Raw genomic sequence first — 12723 nt, 5'->3', positions numbered from 1 at the left:
GTTGTCCTGGCGCTAACCCTAGTTGTCCTGGCGCTAACCCTAGTTGTCCTGGTGCTAACCCTAGTTGTCCTGGCGCTAACCCTAGTTGTCCTGACGCTAACCCTAGTTGTCCTGACGCTAACCCTAGTTGTCCTGACGCTAACCCTAGTTGTCCTGACGCTAACCCTAGTTGTCCTGACGCTAACCCTAGTTGTACAGACGCTAACCCTAGTTGTCCTGACGCTAACCCTAGTTGTCCTGGCGCTAACCCTAGTTGTCCTGGCGCTAACCCTAGTTGTCCTGGCGCTAACCCTAGTTGTCCTGGCGCTAACGCTAGTTGTCCTGGTGCTAACCCTAGTTGTCCTGGCGCTAACCCTAGTTGTCCTGGCGCTAACCCTAGTTGTCCTGGCGCTAACCCTAGTTGTGCTGGCGCTAACCCTAGTTGTCCTGGCGCTAACCCTAGTTGTCCTGGCGCTAACCCTAGTTGTCCTGACGCTAACCCTAGTTGTCCTGACGCTAACCCTAGTTGTCCTGGCGCTAACCCTAGTTGTCCTGACGCTAACCCTAGTTGTCCTGGCGCTAACCCTAGTTGTCCTGGCGCTAACCCTAGTTGTCCTAGCGCTAACCCTAGTTGTCCTGGCGCTAACCCTAGTTGTCCTGGCGCTAACCCTAGTTGTCCTGGGGCTAACCCTAGTTGTCCTGGCGCTAACCCTAGTTGTCCTGATGCTAACCCTAGTTGTCCTGACGCTAACCCTAGTTGTCCTGGCGCTAACCCTAGTTGTCTTGGCGCTAACCCTAGTTGTCCTGACGCTAACCCTAGTTGTCCTGGCGCTAACCCTAGTTGTCCTGGCGCTAACCCTAGTTGTCCTGGCGCTAACCCTAGTTGTCCTGGCGCTAACCCTAGTTGTCCTGACGCTAACCCTAGTTGTCCTGACGCTAACCCTAGTTGTCCTGGCGGTAACCCTAGTTGTCCTGGCGCTAACCCTAGTTGTCCTGACGCTAACCCTAGTTGTCCTGGCGCTAACCCTAGTTGTCCTGGCGGTAACCCTAGTTGTCCTGGCGCTAATCCTAGTTGTCCTGGCGCTAACCCTAGTTGTCCTGGCGTTAACCCTAGTTGTCCTGGCGCTAACCCTAGTTGTCCTGGCGCTAACCCTAGTTGTCCTGGCGCTAACCCTAGTTGTCCTGGCGCTAACCCTAGTTGTCCTGGCGCTAACCCTAGTTGTCCTGGCGCTAACCCTAGTTGTCCTGGCGCTAACCCTAGTTGTCCTGGCGCTAACCCTAGTTGTCCTGACGCTGACCCTAGTTGTCCTGGCGCTAACCCTAGTTGTCCTGGCGCTAACCCTAGTTGTCCTGGCGCTAACCCTTGTTGTCCTGGCGCTAACCCTAGTTGTCCTGGCGCTAACCCTAGTTGTCCTGACGCTGACCCTAGTTGTCCTGGCGCTAACCCTAGTTGTCCTGGCGCTAACCCTAGTTGTCCTGGCGCTAACCCTAGTTGTCCTGGCGCTAACCCTAGTTGTCCTGGCGCTAACCCTAGTTGTCCTGGCGCTAACCCTAGTTGTCCTGGCGCTAACCCTAGTTGTCCTGGCGCTAACCCTAGTTGTCCTGACGCTGACCCTAGTTGTCCTGGCGCTAACCCTAGTTGTCCTGGCGCTAACCCTAGTTGTCCTGGCGCTAACCCTAGTTGTCCTGGCGCTAACCCTAGTTGTCCTGACGCTGACCCTAGTTGTCCTGGCGCTAACCCTAGTTGTCCTGGCGCTAACCCTAGTTGTCCTGGCGCTAACCCTAGTTGTCCTGGCGCTAACCCTAGTTGTCCTGACGCTAACCCTAGTTGTCCTGACTAGTGTTGAGCATTCCGATACTGAAATATCGGGTATCGGCCGATATTCGCGGTATCGGAATTCCGATACTTAATTCCGATACTTTTACAATATCGAATACCGGAATCGGAAGTTCCCATAATGCCTGAGCTCTGCATTGTCTCTGAAGGATGACAAGTTGGATGGCAGCGCGATCCAGCCTGTCATCAGAATGCCATCCCAGCGGGGGAGAATTCTCCTGATTGTTTAAAAGCCGGCGCGCGGTAAAAAGCCGCCGGCTTTTAAACAATCACACAGCCCCATACTGCTTCCCCGCAGCCTCCCACTCCGATCCTCCGCTCCCCTCGCCACCTCCAATCCCAATCGTAAATTAGGACCGGGCGGGGAGCTCAGCACCAAGGAGCGAAGGACCCGGGCGGGGAAGCCGGCAGTGAAAAGACTTCACCGCCGGCTTTCCCGTTCTGTGCTGCGCTTTCCCGCCGGTTATTTCAAATGAACAGCTGAGGTATCAGGTGATGCCGATCAGCTGTTCATTTGAAGTCGCCGCGGTGTCCTCAGAGGGTTCATGTGAGTTCATGCTTGACTGCATGAACTCACATGAACTTTCCCACGGCCGCACAGGTCAGCCTCACCTCCCAGACCCGTCATGATTGGTGTGTGCGGGTGTCTGTGCGTCTGTCTGCGAGTGTGTGCGGTGTCTGTGAGATGTCTGCGAGTGTGTGCGGTGTCTGTGAGATGTCTGCGAGTGTGTGCGGGTGTGCGCGGTGTCTGTGCGATGTGTCTGTGCGATGCCTGCGTGTGTGTGCGGGGTGTCTGTGCGATGTTTGTGCGGGTGTGCGCGGTGTCTGTGCATGCAGGCAGACATAGGCCGATGTGACACTACTACTCCCATCGGCCTATGTCTGTCCCCTGTCCACTCGTGCCAGCAGGATCAGCTCGATGGGAGCAGTAGTTCCCATCAGCCTGATCCTGCTATATAAATTGCCCTACTGTGTCCCCAATAAATGTTAAATACATGTCATTGGTGGCCAGTGGTTACCTACAATAAATTAGTTCATACATTACCTGTCCCCGCCGATCGCCACCTAAAATAAAGTAAAAAATAAAAAACTACAACTATACTCACCTAGACACCTAATTCCCCGAAGCCATCGATCTCCTGTAATAAGATATAAAATAATAAACCACAACCTTATCCATACCCCTCCATAGTAGTCCACGAGTGTCCCACGAAGATCTCCAGTTCAGAGCAGCCACATAGAATGTGACCGCTCTGAACCGCTGCCGCCGCTGGAATGACGGGGCCGTAAGGCTTCGCCGGAGTTCAGGCAGCGCTGCTCCGGTTAGCTCCTTTACGGTCCTGCTGTATCGTGAGAAATTCCCATGGTACAGCACTGCCGTAAAGGAGGTCTCCGGAGCTGCGCTGCCTGAATGCACTCCGGTGACCTCAGTCAGGGGCTCCCGCTGCCGGGAGCGGACGTGTTCCCGGCAGTGTGAGCTTACCGCAGCCATGCACAGCTGTCACCATCTCCAGATGTGACAGCTGTGCATGGGAGATCAGCACAGGAACGTGGACAGGTAACTATTATTTTTAGTAAACTAAGAATTAAATAAAATTGTGTGTTTTATTTCAAATAAATTATTTTTTTCTGGGTGCAGTGTGTTTTTTCTTTTTAACACTTTGTAGGTCAGTAATGGCAGTGTCTTATAGACGCACATCATTACTAACCTGGGCTTCATGGCAGCTGGCGCTGACATGAACCCCACCAATATTACCCCCTGCCACCGCACCAGGGCAGCGTGGAAGAGCGAGGCTAAGTGCCAGAATTGGCGCATCATATGGATGCGTCATTTCTGGGGCGGCTGACAGCTGGTGTTTCTAGCCTGGGAGGGGGCCATTATTCATGGCACCCTTCCTGGGCTATTAATATCAGCCCCCAGCTGTCTGCCTAGCCTTTGCTAGCTATTAAAATAGGGGGGACCCCACGTCATTTTTTGGGGGGGTCCCCCATTTTAATAGCTAGTAAAGGCTAGGTATTCAGCTGGGGGCTGATATTAGTAGCCTGGGAAGCTCCGTGGGTTTACCCCCTTCCCAGGCTTCAAACATCTGACCCAGCCGTCTGCTTAACCTCCGCTAGAGACTAAAATTCTGGGGGATCCCACGCCATTTTTTTTTAAAATAAATCCTTTATTTTAACACTAAATGACATTTGAGGAGTTAATAAAGATGCAGTCCCTAAATTATTATTTATTTTTTAATTAATTTTTCCCAAAACTTTTGACGTGGGCTTCGCCATATTTTTGTATGCCAGCCAGGTACAGCATCCAGCTTCTATGAACGCGCCATTTTCCGGGGCGGCTGCAGACTGCAATTTTCAGCGGGGGGGGGGGCAGAAAGCTTGGGCCTCCCTGCGCTGCAGATTCCATCCCCCAGCTGCCTAGTTGTACCTGGCTGGACACAAAAATAGGGAGAAGCTCCACGTTTTTTTTTTTTTAATTATTTCATGAAATTCATGGAATAATTAAGAAAAAAAGGGCTTCCCTATATTGTTGTGTCCAACCACGTACAAATAGGCTGCTGGTGGTTGGGGGCAGCCCGTTCCTGCCTGCTGTACCTGGCTGGACACAAATATAGTGCAAAGCCCCACGTCAATTTTTTTTTAATTATTTCAGGAAGTTCATGAAATAATTAAAAAAAATTTATGTGGGGCTTCGCCCTATATTTGTGTCCAGTCAGGTACAGCAGGCAGGAACGGGCTGCCCCCAACCACCAGCTGCCTATTTGTACCTAGCCGGACACAACAATATAGGGAAGCCCTTTTTTTCTTAATTATTCCATGAATTTCATGAAATAATTTAAAAAAAAAATACGTGGGGCTTCGCCCTATTTTTGTGTCCAGCCAGGTACAACTAGGCAGCTGGGGGCAGGAATCTGCAGCGCAGGGAGGCCCAAGCTTTCTGGGCCCCACCCGCTGCAAATTGCAGTCCGCAGCCGCCCCGGAAAATGGCGCGTTCATAGAAGCGCCATCTTCTGGCGCTGTACCCAACTCATCCAGGGCCCTGGTGCGGTGGCTCACTGGGTAATAAAGGGGTTAAGGCCAGTATGGCATTATCAGCTGGCCCTAAGCCCGAAATTCATGGGGTCACGCCAATATTAGACATGACCGCCATGAATTTCTAGTAAAGTATTTAAAAAAAACGCAAACACCCAGAAAAAAGTCCTTTAATTGAAATAAAGACACAATTCTTTATTGTTCTAAATTAAACCATACTTACAGTCACGCCCATTCCAGCTGAAGCCAACGATCTCCTTCAATAAAAGAAAAATAATAAAGCAACATCATCCTTACCTTTCCATGGTTCCCACGACAGCTTCAGCTCTGCTACATCGAGATGACAGGCTGGACCGCAGCAGAACGCTGCCATCCAGCCTGTCATCTCGCAGACACTGAGAAGCGCAGGCATGCTTGCGCTCCTCAGTGTCAGGCTGTGACGGCATAAAGATGAGCCGAGGTCATGTCCATTGAACTCAGCTCACCTCATGCACGTCACTGACACCGTGGGAAAATTCTCCTGCACTCAGCGCTTCAGCGTGAGAATTCTCCCACTCTGTCAGTAACATACATGAGGTGAGGTCATGTCCAATGAACTCAGCTCACCTCATGCACGTCACTGACAGCGTGGGAAAATTCTCCTGCACTCAGCGCTTCAGCGTGAGAATTCTCCCACGCTGTCAGTGACGTACATGAAGTGAGCTGAGTTCATTGGACATGACCTCGGCTCATCTTTATGCCGTCACAGCCAGACACTGAGGAGCGCAAGAATGCCTGCGCTTCTCAGTGTCTGCGGGATGACAGGCTGGATGGCAGCGTTCTGCTGCGGTCCAGCCTGTCATCTCGATGTAGCAGAGCTGAAGCTGTCGTGGGAACCATGGAAAGGTAAGGATGATGTTGCTTTATTATTTTACTTTTATTGCAGGAGATCGTTGGCTTCAGCTGGAATGGGCGTGACTGTAAGTATGGTTTAATTTAGAACAATAAAGAATTGTGTGTTTATTTCAATTAAAGGACTTTTTTCTGGGTGTTTGTGTTTTTTTTAAATACTTTACTAGAAATTCATGGTGGTCATGTCTAATATTGGCGTGACCCCATGAATTTCAGGCTTAGGGCCAGCTGATAATGCCAAGCTGGCCTTAACCCCTTTATTACCCAGTGAGCCACCGCACCTGGGCCCTGGATGAGTTGGGTACAGCGCCAGAAGATGGCGCTTCTATGAACGCGCCATTTTCCGGGGCGGCTGCGGACTGCAATTTGCAGCGGGTGGGGCCCAGAAAGCTTGGGCCTCCCTGCGCTGCAGATTCCAGCCCCCAGCTGCCTAGTTGTACCTGGCTGGACACAAAAATAGGGCGAAGCCCCACGTATTTTTTTTTTAAATTATTTCATGAAATTCATGGAATAATTAAGAAAAAAAGGGCTTCCCTATATTGTTGTGTCCGGCTAGGTACAAATAGGCAGCTGGTGGTTGGGGGCAGCCCGTTCCTGCCTACTGTACCTGACTGGACACAAATATAGGGCGAAGCCCCACATAAATTTTTTTTAATTATTTCATGAACTTCCTGAAATAATTTAAAAAAAATTGACGTGGGGCTTTGCACTATATTTGTGTTCAGCCAGGTACAGCAGGCAGGAACGGGCTGCCCCCAACCACCAGCAGCCTATTTGTACCTGGTTGGACACAACAATATAGGGAAGCCCTTTTTTTCTTAATTATTCCATGAATTTCATGAAATAATTAAAAAAAAAAAAACGTGGAGCTTCTCCCTATTTTTGTGTCCAGCCAGGTACAACTAGGCAGCTGGGGGATGGAATCTGCAGCGCAGGGAGGCCCAAGCTTTCTGCCCCCCCCCCCCCCCCCCCCGCTGAAAATTGCAGTCTGCAGCCGCCCCGGAAAATGGCGCGTTCATAGAAGCTGGATGCTGTACCTGGCTGGCATACAAAAATATGGCGAAGCCCACGTCAAAAGTTTTGGGAAAAATTAATTAAAAAATAAATAATAATTTAGGGACTGCATCTTTATTAACTCCTCAAATGTCATTTAGTGTTAAAATAAAGGATTTATTTAAAAAAAAAATGGCGTGGGATCCCCCATAATTTTAGTCTCTAGCGGAGGTTAAGCAGACGGCTGGGGCAGATGTTTGAAGCCTGGAAAGGGGGTAAAACTCACGGAGCTTCCCAGGCTACTAATATCAGCCCCCAGCTGAATACCTAGCCTTTACTAGCTATTAAAATGGGGGACCCCCCCCCAAAAAATGACGTGGGGTTCCCCCTATTTTAATAGCTAGCAAAGGCTAGGCAGACAGCTGGGGGCTGATATTAATAGCCCAGGAAGGGTGCCATGAATAATGGCCCCCTCCTAGGCTAGAAACACCAGCCGTCAGCCGCCCCAGAAATGGCGCATCCATATGATGCGCCAATTCTGGCACTTAGCCTCGCTCTTCCACGCTGCCCTGGTGCGGTGGCAGGGGGTAATAGTGGTGGGGTTCATGTCAGCGCCAGCTGCCATGAAGCCCAGGTTAGTAATGATGTGCGTCTATAAGACACCCCCATTACTAACCTACAAAGTGTTAAAAAGAAAACACACACTACACCCAGAAAAAAATAATTTATTTGAAATAAAACACACAATTTTATTTAATTCTTAGTTTACTAAAAATAATAGTTACCTGTCCACGTTCCTGCGCTGATCTCCCATGCACAGCTGTCACATCTGGAGATGGTGTCAGCTGTGCATGGCTGCTGTAAGATCACGCTGCCGGGAACACGTCCGCTCCCGGCAGTGGGAGCCCCTGACTGAGGTCACCGGAGTGCATTCAGGCAGCGCAGCTCCGGAGACCTCCTTTATGGCAGTGCTGTACCGTGGGAATTTCTCACGAAACAGCAGGGCCGTAAAGGAGCTAACCGGAACAGCGCTGCCTGAACTCCGGTGAACCCTTACGGCCCCGTCATTCTAGCGGCGGCAGCGGTTCAGAGCGGTCACATTCTATGTGGCTGCTCTGAACTGGAGATCATCGTGGGACACTCGTGGACTACTACGGAGGGGTAAGGATAAGGTTGTGGTTTATTATTTTATATTTTATTACAGGAGATCGATGGCTTCGGGGAATTAGGTGTCTAGGTGAGTATAGGTGTAGTTTTTTATTTTTTACTTTATTTTAGGTGGCGATCGGCGGGGACAGGTAATGTATGAACTAATTTATTGTAGGCAACCACTGGCCACCAATGACATGTATCTAACATTTATTGGGGACACAGTAGGGCAATTTAAATAGCAGGATCAGGCTGATGGGAACTACTGCTCCCATCGAGCTGATCCTGCTGGCACGGGTGGACGGGGGACAGACATAGGCCGATGGGAGTAGTAGTGTCACATCGGCCTATGTCTGCCTGCACGCACAGACACCGCTCACACCCGCACAAACATCGCACAGACACCCCGCACACACACGCAGACATCGCACAGACACATCGCACAGACACCGCGCACACCCGCACACACTCGCAGACATCTCACAGACACCGCACACACTCGCAGACATCACACAGACACCGCACACACGCGCAGACACACGCACAGACACCCGCACACACACTAATCATGACCGGTCTGGGAGGTGAGGCTGACCTGTGCGACCGTGGGAAAGTTCATGTGAGTTCATGCAATGCAGTCAAGCATGAACTCACATGAACCCTCTGAGGGCACCGCGGCGACTTCAAATGAACAGCTGATCGGCATCACCTGATACCTCAGCTGTTCATTTGAAATAACCGGCGGGAAAGCGCAGCACAGAACGGGAAAGCCGGCGGTGAAGTCTTTTCACTGCCGGCTTCCCCGCCCGGGTCCTTCGCTCCCCGCTCCTTGGTGCTGCACTCCCCGCCCGGTCCTAATTTACGATCGGGATGGGAGGCGGCGAGGGGAGCGGAGGATCGGGGTGGGCGGCTGCTGGGAAGCAGTATGGGGCTGTGTGATTGTTTAAAAGCCGGCGGCTTTTTACCGCGCGCCGGCTTTTAAACAATCAGGAGAATTCTCCCCCGCTGGGATGGCATTCTGATGACAGGCTGGATCGCGCTGCCATCCAGCTTGTCAACCTTCACAGACACTGCAGAGCGCAGGCTTTATGGGAACTTCCGATTCCGGTATTCGATATTGTAAAAGTATCGGAATTAAGTATCGGAATTCCGATACCGCGAATATCGGCCGATACCTGATATTTCAGTATCGGAATGCTCAACACTAGTCCTGACGCTAACCCTAGTTGTCCTGACGCTAACCCTAGTTGTCCTGACGCTAACCCTACTTGTCCTGACGCTAACCCTAGTTGTCCTGACGCTAACCCTAGTTGTCCTGACGCTAACCCTAGTTCTCCTGACGCTAACCCTAGTTGTCCTGACGCTAACCCTAGTTGTCCTGATGCTAACCCTAGTTGTCCTGACGCTAACCCTACTTGTCCTGACGCTAACCCTAGTTGTCCTGACGCTAACCCTAGTTGTCCTGACGCTAACCCTACTTGTCCTGACGCTAACCCTACTTGTCCTGACGCTAACCCTAGTTGTCCTGACGCTAACCCTAGTTGTCCTGACGCTAACCCTAGTTGTCCTGACGCTAACCCTAGTTGTCCTGATGCTAACCCTAGTTGTCCTGACGCTAACCCTACTTGTCCTGACGCTAACCCTAGTTGTCCTGACGCTAACCCTAGTTGTCCTGACGCTAACCCTACTTGTCCTGACGCTAACCCTAGTTGTTCCTACGCTAACCCTAGTTGTCCTGACGCTAACCCTAGTTGTCCTGACTCTAACCCTAGTTGTCTTGACGCTAACCCTAGTTGTCCTGACGCTAACCTTAGTTGTCCTGACGCTAACCCTAGTTGTCCTGATGCTAACCCTAGTTGTCCTGACGCTAACCTTAGTTGTCCTGACGCTAAACCTAGTTGTCCTGACGCTAACCCTAGTTGTCCTGACGCTAACCCTAGTTGTCCTGACGCTAACCCTAGTTGTCTTGACGCTAACCCTAGTTGTCCTGACGCTAACCCTACTTGTCCTGATGCTAACCCTACTTGTCCTGACGCTAGCCCTACTTGTCCTGACGCTAACCCTACTTGTCCTGACGCTAACCCTAGTTGTCCTGACGCTAACCCTAGTTGTCCTGACGCTAACCGTATGTGTCCTGACACTAACCCTAGTTGTCCTGACGCTAACCCTAGTTGTCCTGACGCTAACTCTAGTTGTCCTAACGCTAACACTAGTTGACCTGACGCTAACCCTAGTTGTCCTGACGCTAACCCTACTTGTCCTGACGCTAACCCTAGTTGTCCTGACGCTAACCCTAGTTGTCCTGACGCTAACCCTAGTTGTCCTGATGCTAACCCTACTTGTCCTGACACTAACCCTAGTTGTCCTGACGCTAACCCTACTTGTCCTGACGCTAACCCTAGTTGTCCTGACGCTAACCCTAGTTGTCCTGACGCTAACCATACTTGTCCTGACGCTAACCCTAGTTGTCCTGACGCTAACCCTAGTTGTCCTGACGCTAACCCTAGTTGTCCTGACGCTAACCCTAGTTGTTTCTGACGCTAACCCTAGTTGTCCTGATGCTAACCCTAGTTGTCCTGACGCTAACCCTAGTTGTCCTGACGCTAACCCTAGTTGTCCTGACGCTTACCCTAGTTGTCCTGACGCTAACCCTAGTTGTCCTGACGCTAACCCTAGTTGTCCTGACGCTAACCCTAGTTGTCCTGACGCTAACCCTAGCTGTCCTGACGCTAACCCTAGTTGTCCTGACGCTAACCCTAGTTGTCCTGATGCTAACCCTAGTTGTCCTGACGCTAACCCTAGTTGTCCTGACGCTAACCCTAGTTGTCCTGACGCTAACCCTACTTGTCCTGACGCTAACCCTACTTGTCCTGACGCTAACCCTAGTTGTCCTGACGCTAACCCTAGTTGTCCTGACGTTAACCCTAGTTGTCCTGACGCTAACACTACTTGTCCTGACGCTAACCCTACTTGTCCTGACGCTAACACTAGTTGTCCTGACGCTAACCCTACTTGTCCTGACGCTAACCCTAGTTGTCCTGACGCTAACCCGAGTTGTCCTGACGCTAACCCTAGTTGTCCTGACGCTAACCCGAGTTGTCCTGACGCTAACCTGAGTTGTCCTGACGCTAACCCTAATTGTCCTGACGCTAACCCGAGTTGTCCTGACGCTAACCCTAGTTGTCCTGACGCTAACCCTAGTTGTCCTGACGCTAACCCTAGTTGTCCTGACGCTAACCCTACTTGTCCTGACGCTAACCCTAGTTGTCCTGACGCTAACCCTACTTGTCCTGACGCTAACCCTAGTTGTCCTGACGCTAACCCTAGTTGTCCTGACGCTAACCCTACTTGTCCTGACGCTAACCCTAGTTGTCCTGACGCTAACCCTAGTTGTCCTGACGCTAACCCTACTTGTCCTGACGCTAACCGTAGTTGTCCTGACGCTAACCCTAGTTGTCCTGACGCTAACCCTAGTTGTCCTGACGCTAACCCTAGTTGTCCTGACGCTAACCCTACTTGTCCTGACGCTAACCCTACTTGTCCTGACGCTAACCCTAGTTGTCCTGACGCTAACCCTAGTTGTCCTGACGCTAACCCTAGTTGTCCTGACGCTAACCCTAGTTGTCCAGACGCTAACCCTAGTTGTCCTGACGCTACCCCTAGTTGTCCTGACGCTAACCCTAGTTGTCCTCACTAGTGTTGAGCGATACCTTCCGATATCAGGAAATATCGTATCGGATTGGATCGGGCCGATACCCAAAAAGTATCGGATATCGCCGATTCCGATACCGGAAACCAATGCAAGTCAATGGGACACAAATATCGGAATGAAAATAAACCCTTTCTTTCCTTGTAGGTTAATTCTACATGAAGTAAAACAACTAAGAATAATGTAGAATGACTTGAAAAGCCGGCAATTCATCAGCGGCATTCACCGGTACCCGACAATTTACAACAAAAAGAATAGAGCTTCACACATAGATTAGATAGATAGAAACATGTCAGTCACATATCTATGAAGTACAGGGACAGTGTTGCTTACAGAACTTGTCATTTAGTGTAAAGGATTTATTTAAAAAAATATTAGTGTTTTCGTGCACCGTCTCTTTAAAAAAGCCGGCCGGCAATTCAGCATTAGTGTTGAGCCACCCCCGTAGTGTTCGAGTTCGGTTCGGTTCGTAGAACACCCGTGTGTTCGCCGAACTGTTCGTCGAACTGTTCGACGAACACCTTCGAACACCGTTAAAACCAATGGCAGGCAAACAAAAACACATAGAAACACATAGAAAACACCTTCAAAGGTGTCCAAAAGCTGACAAACTGCTCAGAAGACACAACTAACACATGGAAAAGTGACAAGTACATATAGTCATGCGAAAAGAAAAGAGGTGGAGGAGTAAAAGGAGGGGGAGACACAGATATAGGCATGTCATGCCCTTCTAAAATCCAAAAAGTGAGAAGCCGACACGGCCAGTCCGCTCCTGCCCGTGCCACCTCCGTGTCGCCGGGTTTGTGCCAGAGCCACGGTGAACCCTGACGGCCAGCCCCCCTCTCCCAATACTGGTGCCTGTCCGCTGGTGGGTCGAGCGAGCCCCCCTGTGGTGGAGGCAGCTCTAAGCTTTTTAATTTAAATTGTCTCTGTAATTTGAATGAATACACTTTAAATCCATTTTCAAGGATCTATTGGAGGGCAAGTCTCATGCCAGCAGCCGCGTAATTCCAGCTCCAGTAGCGTCCACTAAAGCTGCTGCAGTTAAAAAGCTTTTATAAGGATCGAGCTCGGCTGTCCACCGCAAGGCATCCTACTGCCAGTCCCAGCCCCTATGCCTTGGGGTGCCTCC

Source organism: Phyllobates terribilis, unplaced genomic scaffold (genome assembly GCF_046119375.1).
Source record: "Phyllobates terribilis strain yellow unplaced genomic scaffold, ASM4611937v1 Scaffold_72__1_contigs__length_7157903, whole genome shotgun sequence".
NCBI classification, from domain to species: Eukaryota; Metazoa; Chordata; class Amphibia; order Anura; family Dendrobatidae; genus Phyllobates; species Phyllobates terribilis.
This window is presented reverse-complemented; position numbering follows the sequence as displayed.